The sequence below is a fragment of the Labeo rohita genome, chromosome 16 (assembly GCF_022985175.1).
Source record: "Labeo rohita strain BAU-BD-2019 chromosome 16, IGBB_LRoh.1.0, whole genome shotgun sequence".
In the NCBI taxonomy this organism is placed as follows: domain Eukaryota; kingdom Metazoa; phylum Chordata; class Actinopteri; order Cypriniformes; family Cyprinidae; genus Labeo; species Labeo rohita.
The window spans coordinates 10,626,435-10,644,041 of record NC_066884.1 but is presented as its reverse complement, the minus strand read 5'-3'; the positions used below and the strand labels follow the sequence as shown (position 1 = coordinate 10,644,041).

Below are 17,607 nucleotides of genomic sequence, written 5' to 3'. Positions count from 1 at the left end.
GATCTCACATAGAAGAAAACCCAGAAATTTACGGTCAGTCTCTTTATGCTTTCAGCATCTGCTGCTCCTGTGGTAGGGTTCCCAGGACTCGCCCTCCTGCAAGTTCTCGAGTCTTCTAAAAGGTCTCCCACATTAATCTTCCTTTTAATGTATTTCATTGAGATAAGAAGTGAAAACCCCTGAGGAGAAGGGAAATGGGAGATGCAGAGATACCGAATTTTCCAGAGGGCTGGTGGCCAGACTAATGGAGCTCTAGGAGGTTTGCTGTAGACCCCTCGGTCAGCTCACAACATGTGATAGGAATGAGCACAGCGAGATAACAACTTTTACTGCAATTGTGCTTGTGTACGTGGTGTGTAATGGGTGTTTCTTCAGCTATGGCCACTATGGCCCTTTGCCCTCTTGAAGAAACACTTTCAAACTCAAAAGTTTTAAGTAATAATTCACCCAAAAATGAAAATGCTGGAAATTTAGCTCACCCTCAGGCCATCCAAAATAAAAATACATTTGTTTCTTCTTCGGAACAGATTTGTAGAAATTTAGCATTACATCATGCAGTGAATGGGTGCCATCAGAATAAGAGTCCAAATAGCTGATAAAAGTAATCCACACAACTTTATTCCCTCAGTTTACATCTTGTGTTTGTAAGGAACAAATTCACTGTTAAAGTGTTTTAACATTAAACCATAATTTTGGCCAAAATACGAGTCCATAATCCACAATATTGCTTTCTCCAGTGAAAACATTCATCCTTTTTGACCTCTGGCATCAAAATCCTCCAACAAATTTGTTTAGAATTTGTTTTGAATTGATTTCATTTCATGAGCTTCACTTGGTGCTTGATCGGTGAATATTTCTCCCCTGATTCAGATGAGGTGACTTTCACTAGAGAAAGCTATATTATGAATAGAGGACTCATGTTTTAGCCTGAGGCAATGGTTTGGTGTTAAAAAAAAAAAAAAAAAAGAAAAGAAAATGGTTTTGTTCCTTAAAAACACAGCTTTTCAATTCACAAGATTTAACTTAATGGACTGGCTAAACAATGACTCGTTTGAGCTGTTTAAACTCTGACGGCACCCATTTATTGCAGAGGATCCACTGGTGAGCAAGTGATGTAATTTTGTCCAAATCTGAAGAAACAAACTCATCTACGAGTCATCTAAATTACATCTCGGATGGCATGAGGGTGATTACATTTTTAGGAAATTTAGAATTTTGGGTGAAATATTCCTCATATATCACAGGATAATTCTCTCTCTCTTTTTTTTTTTCTAGAAATCATTACCATTTCCACCAACCCAAATTGTATGATGTGTTTAATAGCATTCTGTGATGGAAATGACATTTTAAAAAAAATGTGAATAAAATCGGCAACTCTTGGTTTAGTATTCCATATTACTATACTCTTCCATATTCCATACTTTTTTTTTTTTTTTTTTTAAAAAAAGGGTTTTTTGCATAATTTGATTCAAAATAAAAATTCTCCTATGACAAATGTATTTATCTTGATTTTTCTTTCTTTTTTTTTTTTTTTTTTTTTTTTTTTTACATCTCTTGATCTCAACATGCTCTTTGTTCCTTTGTTAAACAAGTACACAAAGGATTTTCAAAAGGAAAAAAAAACTCTTTACGAAGAGCAGAACAATTCATTGCGGTGGAAAAATGGTGTAAAATCAACCCCTGGGACATAAAAGTGCTCTAGGTTGAAGAAACACCCACATACATTTATGTAAACACGTGTACTCAGATACTGCTACACATGCATTTGTCACAGGTGCACCCACAAACATGATCTGTGCAAACGCTGCGAGAACGAACCTCACAGAAATCTAAACATCAAATTTATACAAAGACAAACAACCATGCGCACACACACAGAAATAGAAGATGATATTTGCAGTATTGGCGGCAGAAGTTTTTTTTGCCAGTGGACAGTGCTTCAGAAGATCATTGGTGCCCTCTGCTGCTGGTTGTATGTGTAGAGATAGTAAAATGGAGGGAACCCAGAGGCATTTAAACCGTGTCCAAGCTCATGCGAGACTGAAAGGTCATTTTTTCACACACACACATAATAACTGGGGTAGAATCAACTAGGTCATTTTGATCTATGACCAATTGAAGGGCAAATTTATTAAACCACTTTTGCTTTTCAATTCACTAACCAACCTACTACCCAGTTTAAAGGGATAGTTCACCCAAAAATGAAAATTCTGTCATTAAAATTTTGTCAGTCTTCAATATGTCGAAGACTAACATGGAAGAGATGAAATTGTATAATAAAGGCACACAAAGAACTCTTTTCAAAATTAAGGTTGAACCACTGATGTCATATGGACCACGGTTCTTACTGCCTTTCTGTGTCTTGAATGTGTTGTGCTGCTGTCTATGCAGGGTCAGAAAGCTCTCGGATTTCATCAAAAATATCTTCATTTGTGTTCCGAAGATGAACAAATGTCTTATGGGTTTGGAACGACATGAGGGTGAGCAATTAATGACAGAATTTTCATTTTTGGTTGAACTATCCATTTAACCAAGTGCTAATATAGCTGTGCTGTGAGTATTTAAATGAAGTAAATGTGATTCTTTTTAGAATCCTTTTTAGATTCTTTTTAACTGATTTGCATTTTTATAAACCGTATTTTCCAAAAAATAAGTTATACCTAACGACACATTGGTGTCAGAAATAATGTAAAATATTGGTAAATCAGCAAGAAGTTTGCAAACATAACAACTAGAAATATGTATTCAAGTTCCCCTCACTTTACAACAAATCCTATAAATTTAACAATAGTCAGAACGGGAACAGGAAACGCGATGCGAATTTGAAGACCAGGGCAAATTTAACTTATTTTGTCTTTTGTAGCTTCTGAAGGGCAGTACTAAATAATAATAATAAAAAAAATCTTTAGGCAAAATAAGAAAAAAGCATACATCTTCGTTCTGTTCAAAAGTTTTCACCCCCTGGGTCTAATGCATTGTTTTTCCATCTGAAACATCAGTGAGTGTTTAAACCTTCCGTAATAGTTGTATATGAGTCTTACAGTTGTCCTTAGTGTGACAATATGAATCTCAAAGTCATACAGTCATTGTTGGAAAGGGTTTAAAAACACAAAAATGCTGAAAAACTAAAGAATTTGTGGTACCTGAAGGATTTTTCTGAAGAACAGCGGGCAGTTTAACTGTTCAGGACAAGGGATTCATGAACAACTATCACTAAACAAAAAAAAAAAAACACTTCTAAAGGAAAGGAAGGAAAGGAAAGGACGTGACGTGACGTGAGGCCAAGTATGGTGACCCATACTCAGAATGTGTGCTCTGCATTTAACCCATCCAAGTGCCCGGGGAGCAGTTGGTATTGAGGGTGAACCTTCAATCCCTGCCGGACCTGGGACTCGAACCCACGACCTTTTGGTTATAAGCCCGACTCACTACACATCTTTTATGTGAAATATCTTATTCAGGTCAGTACTAAATAAAAATAATATATTTTGTATGATCCCTTTTATTTTGGTAAAGTAATTAACATTTTGCAGATGTTTAACAGTAATGTTCCTTGATCTGTGCATATTTCTCCCCTGATTCAGATGAGATGATTATTGTGGTATTGTTACTTGTGGATTATTATGATGTTTTTATCAGCTATTAGAACTCTCATTCTGACAGCACCCATTCAATGCAAAGGATCCCTTGGTGAGCTATAATGCTAAAAATTTCTCCAAATCTGTTCTGAAGAAGAAACGTATGCATATATTTTGGGTCTATACGATTCATGGTAATATTAAAATTATTATTACTACCCTGCTGGTAGACGCAGCTGCACCTTGTATCTACAAAAGGCGTTATTCTCTGTTTTCAAGAAAGGCACCGACTTGTGAAACTAACCTCCGAATAAAAAGGAGGAGCTGAAAGTCACTCGAGGTCTCCACATCAGAACAGTGTCCTCACGGTGAGTTCCATCTCCTATTCTACAACATTTGAGGAATGATCAAAGCAGCTCTGTGATTACCTGCACTTTAGATTATCTCTGTGTCTGCCTCACTTATGCTTTTCCCCCCTTTTCTGCCTGGAGGCAGGGAAGTTTTGAGACACAATCACACCTTTAATGGAAGTCCTGCAGATTTATCAGGAAAGAATGTTGTTTAAGGAGAACGTTCCAATGTTGCAGCTCATCTCACTGCGATTGGCTGAGGTACAGAGAAACATTTGGATGATGCCACCTGCAACATATGCCTTTTTTGGCATCAAACAAATGCACAAAAAACTGTTTACTTAAAAGGAGAATAAAGCAAGAAAGTAAATACTGTACATCATCAACAGGCAGATCATTTTTTAAGGTTGAAGCTGTGATCTGGTTAGCAGCACAAGCTCTGACCTATTCAGTTTAAATCCAGCTCATGTCTCATATTCTTATTGCACATTTATCTTTTTTTAGCTTTATATTTTATATTTATATTTTATATTTTTGTTCGGCCATTGAGAGGTCTATATAGGTCGTTTATAGTAAAATGCCTATGATGCCTGAATGGAATGAGGTATCTCCACCAAACTCAGAACATTTATGTAAGAACTGAACTGAGGTCACAGGAAAAAAATGGCTGAGCTTGGCCAGTGGCACCATAAGAGGGGGAAAAAAATAAAAATGGCTATAACTGTGCAACTATTTGTCCTATCAACATAAAAATTGGTGAGCATAATCTTGGTCTGAATTGCCACATGTGTCTACAAGGACATCTGTGTATCTCCAAAAACATGGTCGCCATTGGCCGACAAATTTTGAGCACCTGTTAGACAAGGTTAACGGAGGCCAAGAGCAAAACTCAGTGGGCCTGTTCAACTCATGGCCCCAAAGGTCTGAGAAATTTGAAAGAAATCGGCCACACGGGGACGATGCCATATTTTTCAATGGCATAAATAATTGTACATCACGCAGTTTTTTGCGCATACGCAAGATATTCATATCATACGATAGAACTCCTCATTCCGGACAACTTTATCTTTAGAACTACGGCTGTCAATCAAATTGTTTGTTAAATAATTGAAAAGATGTAAAAAAAAAATACTTTTGCAAATTTGTCCTAGGTTTTTCACTCAATCTGGAAAAAAAACACTGCAGTACAGTTCTCTGGACACTCTAGGTCAATAATTAAAAAAAAAAAAATGTTAACATTTACCCCTTGGGAAGCTATAACAGGGTTGTTTAGAAAAGGGGTCTATCCGGATTTACCCAAAATCCTATAACGCCTACAGAAAAACTCAAAACTTCACAAAACCTGCTGAGCACATACAACAGTTGATTCAAAACAAGCATGCAAAGTTTTAAGGGGATCGGCCCACAGCTGGTGCTATAACAGTCATAAACTTAATATAAAACATAATATTTCTATGTTAAATCATATAGGCTCGCTATATGATTTTTTTGTTCTTCATATGTGCTTAAATGCCTTAAAGCACTTAACCCCTGGTAATTGGTGCTTGCAGCTATTTTTTCTGTTGTAATTGTGTTGTTATTTGAGCTTAGCTTGTATTTAACCTAGAAACATTTGCTCCGGAAATGCCTTAGATGATTTTATCCTCTTAAAACTTCTGTCTGAAGCAGTATATGACAACTTCCTGACCCTATTCTTCTTCGCAAGTCTGATTTGTCTTTGTCACAGTCAGCACAGCCAGACAGAGAGCCAGCGTTTGATCTCTCATTTAAACTGCACCTTGTATCCTCACTCGCTATTCCACCTCACCTTCTTTTGCCCTCATTTGACACTTGAATGTCTCCTCCTCTTCTTTGTTCCTCAGGCAGTTTCTGAATGTGACAGAGTCATGGAGCATCATGCTGCGGTTCAACTTTGTGGATTGCTCTCTCTGTTTGAAAAGTTTCTTTCCAAGCATATGAACAAGAAAGTAAGTCGTACAGATCTGGAAAAACATGATGCTGAGTAAATGATTTTCATTTTGGGGTGAACTAATCCTGTGAAAGATAAAACATCCTCTATCAGTCGGTATCACTTGTTCTGAACTTCATGTGTTAGAATCTGAAAGCATAGCTCAAATTGGTTTTGAAGTGAGAAAAAAAAAGATGGTTTTCCTGGAGATGTGCAAATACATTGAATTGCTTTGAACTAGAGGAATTTGCTATAGAATTGAGTAATAAAAGCCTACAATTGGTTGTTGGAGCTACTGAGATGCTTAAAGTAATATATATATATAAGTCTAATAGTCAAAATATTAGTAAACAAACAGTACACTCTAAAAAGTGCTGGGTTCAAAACTAACCCAACCTTAACCCAGCCGCTGGGTAACTGGGACAGAACACGCGTTGGGTTGTTTTGACCCAAGTGCTGGGTTTAACCATTTGACCCAGAATGCTGGGTTGTTTATTTGACCCAACCAGTGGGTCAAGTTAACTGTGTTGCTGGGACAAACATAACCTAATCATTGGGTTATTTGTTGTCTTATTGCCTTGCTATCTTTATATTTACCAATAATAATGAATAATCACAAAAGAATGTAAAATTATTATTGCTTTTCTGCAATACAGTTAGAAAAACACAAAAAAATGTAAACATCAATTTTCATCAGTTTTATTTCTTTTTAAAACAATTTTCAAATGGGTGCAGCTGACACACATTTTATCCAACCATTACAGACACATAAAACAACAACTTTAGTAGATCAGTTAATTTAAAACACAAAACTGTGTAAACTAGGCACTGTAGATTCCGATTCTTTGTCAACATTGCAGCAGCAGAACACTCAAAAATTAATTATTACCACATGAGAATCGTTCCAAACATTGTGCTATTAAAACTAAGCCAAACAAAGTGTCCACCAGACAATACATATGACAATTTAAAACATGTTACAAGTGGGCAGAAAAAACTGTTGGCCTCAAAAAATTCACACATGAAGACTTGTGTCCATCAATATAATATACTGCAAGCTGGAAAAATTCCTAAGCAACGAGTCCACTTTAGTGGCATGGCCCGTAACAAAGGCGAAGGTCTAGGATGTCGTTGTCTCGTCCCCAGGGCACAAATCCAGCATGCTGGTCCCCACCTGTTAAATATATGACACTCAGTCTTGAAGACACTTAGGCCTGAAAAAATTCTCATTTTAGAAGAAAATTTCAGACTGCACATGTTTAGTCTTTTACATCTGAACACTTCATACAGTGGTGGACAAAATGATTGGAACACTAGTATTTTCACCAGCTAAACAATTGTTTTAAGTCACTGATTTCTATTTTTGCTGTAGTGTGTCAGTGGGAAATATCAGCTTGCATTTCCAAAAATTAATTATATATGTATATAGAAAAAGTAAAACAAAACTTACAGGTTTGTATGTCAGTGAATGGCTTCCAGAATTCTGTGGTTGTGGTTCTTTGGACCATTCCTCCAGAATGGGCAGGACTTTGAAAGCACTCTCCCCTTTAACATCTAGACCATAAGAATAATACAGTGCAAACTGTGAAACTTATCTCATAATCAAAACAACACGTTGAAACACTTTCATATGAAAATTTCTTCATTCCTTTAAATAATGAAATTGTAATAAAAATAAATAAAAATTATAATGGTATTAATGCAAATGAATCCCCACCCCCATTCAACTACTGCAGGTTAAGTTTAGGTATGGGGTGGGATTCAGGGATGTAGAATATGCTCATGCAGAATAAGGCATCAATATGTGCTTTATAAGTACTAATTAACAGCCAATACACAAACTAATAAGCAACTAGTTAAGTGTTACTGTACCATTGTATTTACCAGTTGATGTATCAAATACAGTTGAATTTTGTTTCTATAGATTGACATATTATAAGAAATACCTTACCTGAAGTGATGTCACCCAGCTCTTAATGCACCTTTCAATCTTACTGGACATAGGCAACAATTTGATCTGCAATTGTAGCCCAGTCTACAAAAAGTCTGCCTCTGGATGTAGCTTCCTGAAGTCTTGTGAAATCTGATCAAATTTCAACCAAAAAAAAAAAAAAAACACACAAATGTGGTTAAATAAGATAAAGCTTTTAAATGTTAGATTGATTGTTTGATTTTATTGCCATACCAGTAACTATGGTTATTTTAATGAAAAGATCAAATTCTAAAACAAATCATGGTTATTGAATGTTACTGAAGGATGTAACTTACCTTTAAATGTTTTAACCAAGGTATCAAGCTGCCTTTCCTTCAAATTCTCTATTACAAAGCTGTCCATCTGCACCAGCAAGAACCTCACATACACTACCGTTCAAAATTTGGGGTCAGTACATTTTTATTGTTTCTCTTTTTTTTTTTTTTTTTTTTTTTTTTCCAAGGATGTATTAAGTTAATAATTAAAAGTTTATTAAAAGTTAGTAATAAATAATTTACATTGTTATAAAATATTTATATTTTGAATAAACACTGTACTTTTTAAACTTGTTATTCATGAAAGAATCCTGAAAAAAAAAAAAAAAAATCACAGGTTCCAAAAAAATATTTGGCAGCACAACTGTTGATATTATCCAACATTGATCATTCTAATAATAAATCCGCATATTAGAATGATTTCTGAAGGGTCATGTGACACTTAAGACTGGAGTAACAGCTGATAAAAATTCAGCTTTTCATCACAGGAATAAATTCTATTTTAAAGTATGTTAAAATAAAAAACATTATTTTATATTGTAAAAACATTTTGCAATATTACTTTTTTTTTTCTATATTTTTAATCAAATAAATGCAGCCTTGATGAGCATAAGAGACTTCTTTAAAGACTATTACAAGTCTTACTGACCCCAAACTTTTGAACAGTAGTGTATCTAGAATGAAATTTCAGATTTAGAAAATTAGAATTTCACAAAACTGTTTTTACAATGACTTATTTTATATAGAAAGCAGATTAATGCGTTTACATGCAGCACAATCGTTTAAACACAGATCAGTTCTATCGGTCTTTGTCAGTCACGTGCGTTTATTACATGTGAGGTCACCGAGGCGCCATTTTGAAGGTATCGCTGCATTGAGCAGTGAACTGAAAGTATACTGAGCCGTAAAGTAAAGACTGTTTAAATTATCATAGTGGAGAAACAGAAGTAAACCAAGTAGATATGGGACCGAGATCATCTCAGCAGAAGTTTTAGGAACCGAATATTATATAATTTGTCATTAACAATTAACATTGATCCATATTAACGTTACCTGGCCGCAAAAAGTTGAGTGCTGCCGGTGTTCAACCTCGTTGGAAATATGACGTGCTCTTGTTTACGGTATATAAAAACGTATATTATTTACTTACAAATACACTTATGTTCTGTTTTTGTCTACCATTGATTTGCACATTCCCTTATACCATTAATACCATTAAACTTTACCCTGTTTGTTCAACATTTTCCGTACTTCGTTTGGCTGATAACAAGTACTGATAAGGAGTCAATCAAAAACACATTTTTCAAAATGTCATTATACATACTTTATTATAAATGCAACACTGTGTTAAAAATCAGCTTAAAAATGCATAACAGAAGATGTGACAAGCATGATGAACATCAACATACTGCTAAGTGGACACAGTGCAAGTACTACAAAGAAAGTTGAATAATAATAAAATTAAAATAAATAATATTAATAATAATGTGATGATGATTTAATGCTTCTGCCAAACATTTCTGATTACCCTTTCTACATGGATTCTTATAAGTGCTAGATGATCGGTCAAATAATTAATAGTTTGTAGGTAGGACACTTTCTGGCACACACTTTTACACTGAATGGTTTCTCTGTGAAAATCTCAAAGCAGTCAATCATTACTATACTGTGTCCAAAGGACACCACAAACTAATGAGGGATAATTTTGTGCCTGTAACAGTTGTATAAAACAGTGTTAGTGCAGGCAGATTCAATCTGAGGTGCATGAAGTTAACAGAAGTATTTAAAATGAAGTGAGAATTTCCCTTATGTCTGACATGTAAAGCAGTCAGTTTTCTTCTGTGTACACACAAGTTACATTCAGTTTGTGGCATCGAGTGGTGTCTTGTGTAGCTGACCATCTCCTCCAGCCTGGTGGGTCATCATCTCAGCTGGCTGCAATGTGTTTATTTTTATTTTATTTTTTTTACAGTTCAGTCACACCAACCTATATGAAATACAGAAATACATAAAAAATAAAAATATTAAAAATGTATTTTAGTTTGGTATTCAGTTAAGTATTTAGTTAACAATTTCAGTAGTAAAATAAAATAAATCTCTGCACCCATGCATAAAACGATTGCGTGACATTGTATGGTACGTGACGCATTTCTGCTCCCTGGCTGTCCGTTTAGCGGTGCCCTGGCAACCCCTGGAAACCTGCTTTTCATTCTTAAGGTATTGTTTTCATTATAATTTACTGATTCAAATTAGTTATCAATAATAATTATTTTACCACTAAGCTGACAAGCTCTTGCGTATGAACAGGCAGCATCTGTGGTGTGGGGGCGGCGCCGGCGCAACCATCAAAAATATTTAAAAGGAATCCGGCACCACGTTCCTGACCGCATCACTGTCTTTACTGGGTGCTTTTAGGGAATATTTGCATTTATCCACACTTGTCATTAAGCCGTATACCTGCACTACACCATTGAATAGCATTGATATCCCAAAACAACATGTGGATATAACGTTAGGTACTAAAGAAAATAGAAAATAAGCACATACTAAAAAAAAAAAAAAAAAAAAAAAAATCGCTTACTTACCTTTATGAAAATGTCGAGGGCAAATATGATGATTTTGCGTATCACCGCTGCTATGCAGGCCATCTGACACTTCTTGGTTATTTCCGCTGCATGTTGTCTGTTTCTTTCAAGTGGGAGACCTAAAATATCTTTCCTCGTGGTCAGTTTTTAACCTTTTCTATCGTGTAATTTACCATCGCTGACTTTAACACAACAAAAACGTACAATTTTGAAGCAAATCAAAATTCTGCAACTACAGAACACCTCAGCTTTGATACCTTACAAATGGCGGCGATACCCAAAATGCAATTTGATTCTCGTGAGTGTGACGTCACCTGACAAAGACTGATTATGCTGATATCGCGAGAAAGCTTCTCAAGCATTTTTAATATTGCAAGATCTTGTAAACATTTTTTTGCACGTTTTGAGCAGTAGTGCCAAATTAAACTAGTTTGATTGAAATGTTGTAAAACTTTGGCAATCTTCAGAGTTAGAACACAAATACTGTATGCACTGGAGCGTTTGTCAAACACGGTGTTCTGGCATGCTATGATTTTAAAGTGGACCACTGCTTTAATGTCTTAATTATGACACAATATTATACGGAACGGTTGGCAAAGGCAACCTAAGCTAGCATCTCACCACTGAACTGTGTTTATGTCAATCCGTCTCCAATTTGAAGGGAAGAATTGACACAGCAGACAGCAGACATCAGACAGCATACCCATTTAATTTTTATACTGGTCTCCAGTCGATACCACTTTTTGTCCCATTGACTTCCATTCAGAAAAGCAAACGCATGCAAAAGTTTGGCGTTTCCCTGCATTGCAGTTAAAGGTTCGTGAACTCTGACCTGTCACGTGAAACCGTGTGACCAATAGCAGATCGATACGTCACCGCGTGACCTCTAGGTGTTGGCTAGAAAGAATACAGCTCTTGGTACTGGGCATGCGCACATAAATCTAACGTTATTTTTGTCACACTATACAACAATAATATTTTTTTTCATTATAGTAAGGGCTACGTTTATGGTTGGGGTAGGTGTAGACGTTATAAAACACAGTCTAATAGCTAGAACAATTCATTTCATTTTTAGTTTCCAGTCGGAGTTGTACCTGTTGGGAGAAACGAGTCTTTTCGAAGCTTCGCATCGCTTGACCGCCTGACGAGGAAACGAGTGAAGAATCCAGAATGTTCGATGTGGAAAAGTAAACAAACCGGTTGGGTTAAAATAACCCAACCCCCATGTTCAGTGGTGAAAGAACCCCTAGAGTCCATTTGACCCAGCATGATCAACCCAGCTGTGTGTTTACAGTACCTCAAACAACCCAGAATTTTGACCCAGCACAATTAACCCAACAATGTGTTCACAGAAATAACCCAGCACTTTTTAGTGTAATATGTTTATTAATTTTAATATGTTTTAAAAAGCTATTTATTCATGTGATTTTATGTGCTAAAGAAGAAAATTCTTCTCATATAAGTTGAAAAGGGCTGTGCTTCTTTTTTCTTTTTCTTTTTTATTTTCTTTTATTTTTTGACAGATTTTTTGAGGAACATTTGAAGAATAAAATGTTTAAAAGAACATCAATATTTGAACTGGAATGTACATGTAAAAGATCAATTAATGAATAAAAGTAATATTTTCTTGCAAACTTTTAGAGTGTATCTATAGAAGAGCTGGGCAAAAAAAAAAAAAAAAAAAAAACATTTTTCAATGATTCTTTTTATTTATTTATTTTTTTTAAACATCATTACATAAATATTACTATTATTGTGATTAGTGCTGATAAATGAAGAAATTAAATTAATCTTTTATGCCTTCATCTGATTACCAGAAAAATAAAGAAAACATCGAATCAAAGTGAATTGATCTATATCTATAAATGTGACCTTGGACCACAAAACCACTCATAAGGGTACATATTGCCTTTAAAGTTGTCCAAATTAAATTCTTAGCGATGCATATTACTAATCAAAAATTAAGTTTTGATATGTTTACGGTAGAACATTTACAAAATATCTTCATGGAACATGATCTTTACTTAAGACAGAAAAATCAATAATTTTGACCCATGCAATGTATTGTTGGCTATTGCTACATATATACCCATGCTACTTATTACTGATTTTGTGGTCCAGGGTCACAAATGTTTTTTTTTGTTTGTTTGTTTGTTCAAAAATATATAAAATTGAAAACTTTAAAATTAAAGTGGAAAAAAAATATCCCTGTACTTTGCCTTCTACTTAGTATTCTTCCCTTGTGGGTTTAATGCTAATAGATTTAATTTTAAGACAATTTTTTGTCAGATGGACGTCGCATAGTGGCATTAAACCAAAGAGGGAATGTCATCGGGCCATATGAAGACATCAACGCAGAACTCATTATAAGATAATCACTGAAAATCTAAAAACCTATCCAAGTCTGATGGCAGTTAGCAAAATTAAAGATGGCATTGTTCAAAATATAATATGGACTAATTAAAGTGGCATCATAAATCCACATTTAATTAGATCCAAGCTTATTGGATTGGAACTTAAGAATTAGATTCAGTTTTGCGACTCTGCAACAGGCAAATTCCGCAGTTACAGCTGCCAAATCGCTATTGTCGGTGTTATCACATTGTCAAATGATTGTTTCCCGTTTCGTCCAGAGTTACATGAGTGGCCCATGTTGAGTTATTCAGAATCTCCAGGATTTCCATCCCATTTAAGATTAGCAGAGGCGTTCTGTTTGGGATTAGGTGCTCCTCCACTCGCAGGCCTCCTGACGCCTGCAGATAAGTTCCCTGCTGGAAAGCATGTGTCACATAAATAAAACAAATTGGGAAATTGCTTTTTTGTTGATGTTGTTGTTGGATTTTCAAGTTTGAAGTTCTTTTTGTACCCACCTCAACTGCTCGGAGGATAGCTTTGATGGAATGAATGTAAGAAGATGAGGAGAGACGAGGGTAGAGTTACTTGCACGTTGTGTCGTGTGGATGATAGTAGAATACTTGTTGTGGTTACATCCAGAGAAGATTCTTAAGGTGAGAGATACTTTTGTGCTCAATGAGGGAAATTTACAGTTACTTTGTATTCTTGTCAAACGTTGTTTGTTGAAGGAAAAGTTCACCCAAAAATGAAAGTTTGCTGAAATTTGCTCAGACTAAGCCCATCCAAGATGTAGATGAGTTTGTTTCTTCATCAGAACAAATTTTGAGAAATTTAGCATTACTTGCTCACTAATGGATCATCTGCAGTGAATGGGAGCCGTCAGAATGAGAGTCCAAACAACTAATAAAAAACATCACAATAATCCACAAGTAATCCACACGACTCCAGTCCATTAACTAACAATTTGTGAAGTGAAAAGCTGTTTGTTTTTTAAGAAACAAATCCATCAAGGCATTGTATGTTTAAACTGTTTCTTCTAACTGAAATAGTCCATAATAACACAAAATTATGCTTCTCCCAGGTAAAAATATCCATCCCCTGTTATACTTTTGACAGCAAAATGCACCAACATATTTGTTATTGGCAAAGCTGTTTTGGACTGTTTTTATTTGTACACAGTGCTTATCTGTGCATATTTCTCTCCTGATTCAGACGAACTTTCTCATAGGAGACAACATGCAATATTATGAATGGAGAATGGTATTTTAGCCTGAAGCAATGGTTTAAATTTAAAAATATCTTAATGAATTTGTTTTTTTACAAACACACAGTTTTTCACCTCACAAGATGTTAATTGATGGTCTGGAATCATGACGATTATTTTTTGACAGCACCCATTCACTGCAGAGGATCCATTAGTGAGCAAGTGATGTAATGCTAAGTTTTTCAAAATCTGTTCAGATGAAGAAACAAACTCATCTACTTCTAGGATCGCTTGAGGGAAATTTACATTTACGGGTAAGTATTTATTTAACATTATAAAGTACAGCATAGGCCCAACAATATGCATCAGCATTAACAAGAATTTTGTAAAACCATTCATTTTTGAGCCATGACTAGACAGGCTTTTTGAGAAGAATACATATATTTACACAAGAATCAGAGCTGAAAGTCAGACTTAGAAATTTATTGATTCTTGTTCATAAACAATATAAGACTGATCGCCATGATTGTTTCGAATGCAGCATTCAATTTACACGAAGAACATCCAACCCCCATCAGATAAGCACATTTGTGACCCTAGACCACAAAACCAGTCGTAGGGATACATTTTTTTAAATTGAGATTTATACATGATCTGAAAGCTGAATAAATAAGCTTTCCATTAAGGTATAGAAAGATGGTGCAAGATTTGGCCGAGATACAACTATTTAAAATCTGGAATCTTGAGGGTGAAAAAAAAAAAAAACACCAAATATTGAGAAAATCGCCAAATAAACAAAAAATTGTCCAAATAAATAAAAAAAAAATCTTCACGGAACACAATCTTTATTTAATATCCTAATGATTTTTGGCATAAAAGAAAAATCGATAATTTTGACCCATACAATGTATTTTTGGCTATTGCTACAAATATACCGGTGTGGTCCAGGGTCACATTTTAATATTGCTTTTATTCAGTCTTAATACAAAACTTTTACTTAAACGATGCCTAATGACAAGACAACTTGTGGCAGCACTTTAAGTGCCAGTGCACAAGAAAAAAAAAAATATAAAGCAAGCATACAGTGTTTTAAAATAATGACAGGATGCAAGTTTGGTTATAAATACTCAGCTTGCTGTTAGTGGTGATGCATCAGAAGGTGAAACTTGCTAAATGAAACTTGCTCTGGATGTTCTGTTTATATAATTTGGAAAGTATCAGACAGGATAATTTCATTTGTTTTGGCTTCTGCACAATTATTCTAAACAGGGCTCAAACTGATTAAGCAACTAGAGACAAAGAGGAAAATCACCAGGCATTGTGCGTCTGAATACTGTCATTTATTTCCCTTTAATTTTCCTCAGATGTTTGAAATAAAAAACAAACATGTCTGAATGGGCAGTGTGCATGTTTGAAGATAGGTGAACTGTATGTATTTGATTCTAAATGCATTTTTTTTTTTCGAAAATCATTGCCCTACAGAGCTTGAAAGAAGCCATACCTTTCTTACCCAGACGTCCAATAGCTGCCAGCAAAAGTCTCAACAAGAAGGATGGAGGATGGAAAAAAATCTGTGCATGAGCTCAAAGACTTATGAACCGACATCATGCCCAGAATCTACAGCTTAAAGGTATATTTTGCTAATAGCATGCTGTGATAGAATCATCCTTTCTTGTTTTTTTTTTTTCCTAAAATCCCAAGGAAACTCAGATCGCACGTGTAGATGACACAGGTGTTTCATTTTTATATATTTATTGAAAGAAAGGATGCATATAGGAACAGTTCACCCAAAAATGAAAATTACCCAATGATTTACCTACCCTTGAGCCATCCTAGGTGTATATGACTTTCTTCTTTAAGACGAATACAATCGGAGTTATATTAAAAAAGCACTGGCTCTTCCAAGCTTTGTAATGGCAGTGAATGGGGGTCGAGATTTCAATGCATCCATCCATTATAAAAAGTACTCCACATTGGCAATTAATTACAACATAGGCTCACTGGAAATACGTTCCTCTATAGACATTTCTGAATAGACAAAACTGAAAAAAAAAAAAAAAAAAAAAAAAAAAACACTTACCTATATGTATGAATCACTGCAGTTTATAGTTGAAATGAACACTAGAGGCAGTAAAACTCAGACGTCTTTTATTCCTTTTCACACAAAGTATGTTTTACAGGTACAGAGTTTTGATTAATAACATCCTGCGCCGTTTGAAAACGGGTACTTTTGAACATTGTCGTCACAAATACATATCCATGAGTTTTCTAATTCAGTAGATTTGTTCAGTAGCTCACACAATACAGCGTTGCACTTGATGAAGTGATGAAGTGCTCCGGTACAAATCCCATGAAACTACGGTTCGACAAAACAGCTCAAATCTGCATAAGGAAGTTAATATAGCATGGCTGCATCAACAAATGCATTTTTATATAACTTTTGCATTTGTTAACACTGTTGAGTAGGGTTGGGTTTGGTGTAGGGGATATTTCCAACACGATAGATACATTAACCTTTAGTCACACTCGCTGGATATTTAAATTCTGAACAGCTGCAATACGTATCTCAAGCATTGTAATAAAAATGCAGCAATACGTGCCTGTACCAACGTAATAACGTACCACAATCATGTATTGAACGTGTCTTTTAGTGCCACACTATGGACTTCACTGCTGCAAAAATGTCCAGTAAGGTACGTAATTAGGGCATTGCAGAAATGTATATAGAGGGACATATTTTCATGAGCCTGGGTTGGTTAATAAATCGATAAATCAGAAGTGAATCGATGCATTTGTGTAAGAAAATATCCATATTTAAAACTTTATAAACCATAATCTATAGCTTCCATTCCATTCCAGCGAATGACATAGGCCGTAGGCCTAGTGTAAGCTCTGGTGAGAAGTGACAAACGTGGAAGCACAATGCAGAGAGCAAAACAAAACACTGGTCACAAATTAGATGTACAAAAAAGGAATGTAAAGAAAAATGTCTGAGGAATTTTAAATATATATATACAAATGCATCGCTTCAATTCAGAAGACCTATATTAACCCCCTGGAGCCTTATGGAGTACTTTTAATGATGGATGGATGCACTTTTTGCGGCGCCTAAATCTCAACACCCATTCACTGCCATTATAAAGCTTGGAAGAGCCAGGACATTTTTTAATATAACTCTGATTGTATTCATATGAAAGAATAAAGTCATATACACCTAGGATGGCTTGAGGGTGAGTAAATCATTTGGGTAATTTTTATTTTGAGTGAACTAACCCTTTAAATTGATCAAAAGTGACCAATTAAACTCTTTAAAAATCTTTAAAAATGAATACTGATTCTG

At 35.1% G+C, this 17,607-nt stretch overlaps 1 protein-coding gene across 1 annotated transcript in view; it reads left to right on the top strand.

Annotated features, from left to right (window-relative positions):
- The window catches only part of tsnare1 (T-SNARE Domain Containing 1), a 250,043-nt gene extending 248,632 nt beyond the window's left edge, over positions 1 to 1,411 (top strand). Inside the window, exon 14 of the transcript XR_007829269.1 lies at positions 56 to 1,411. The gene's annotated coding sequence lies outside the window, so the exon portion shown is untranslated. The remainder of the gene's footprint in view (positions 1 to 55) is intronic.
- Positions 1,412 to 17,607: the final 16,196 nt, after the last annotated feature.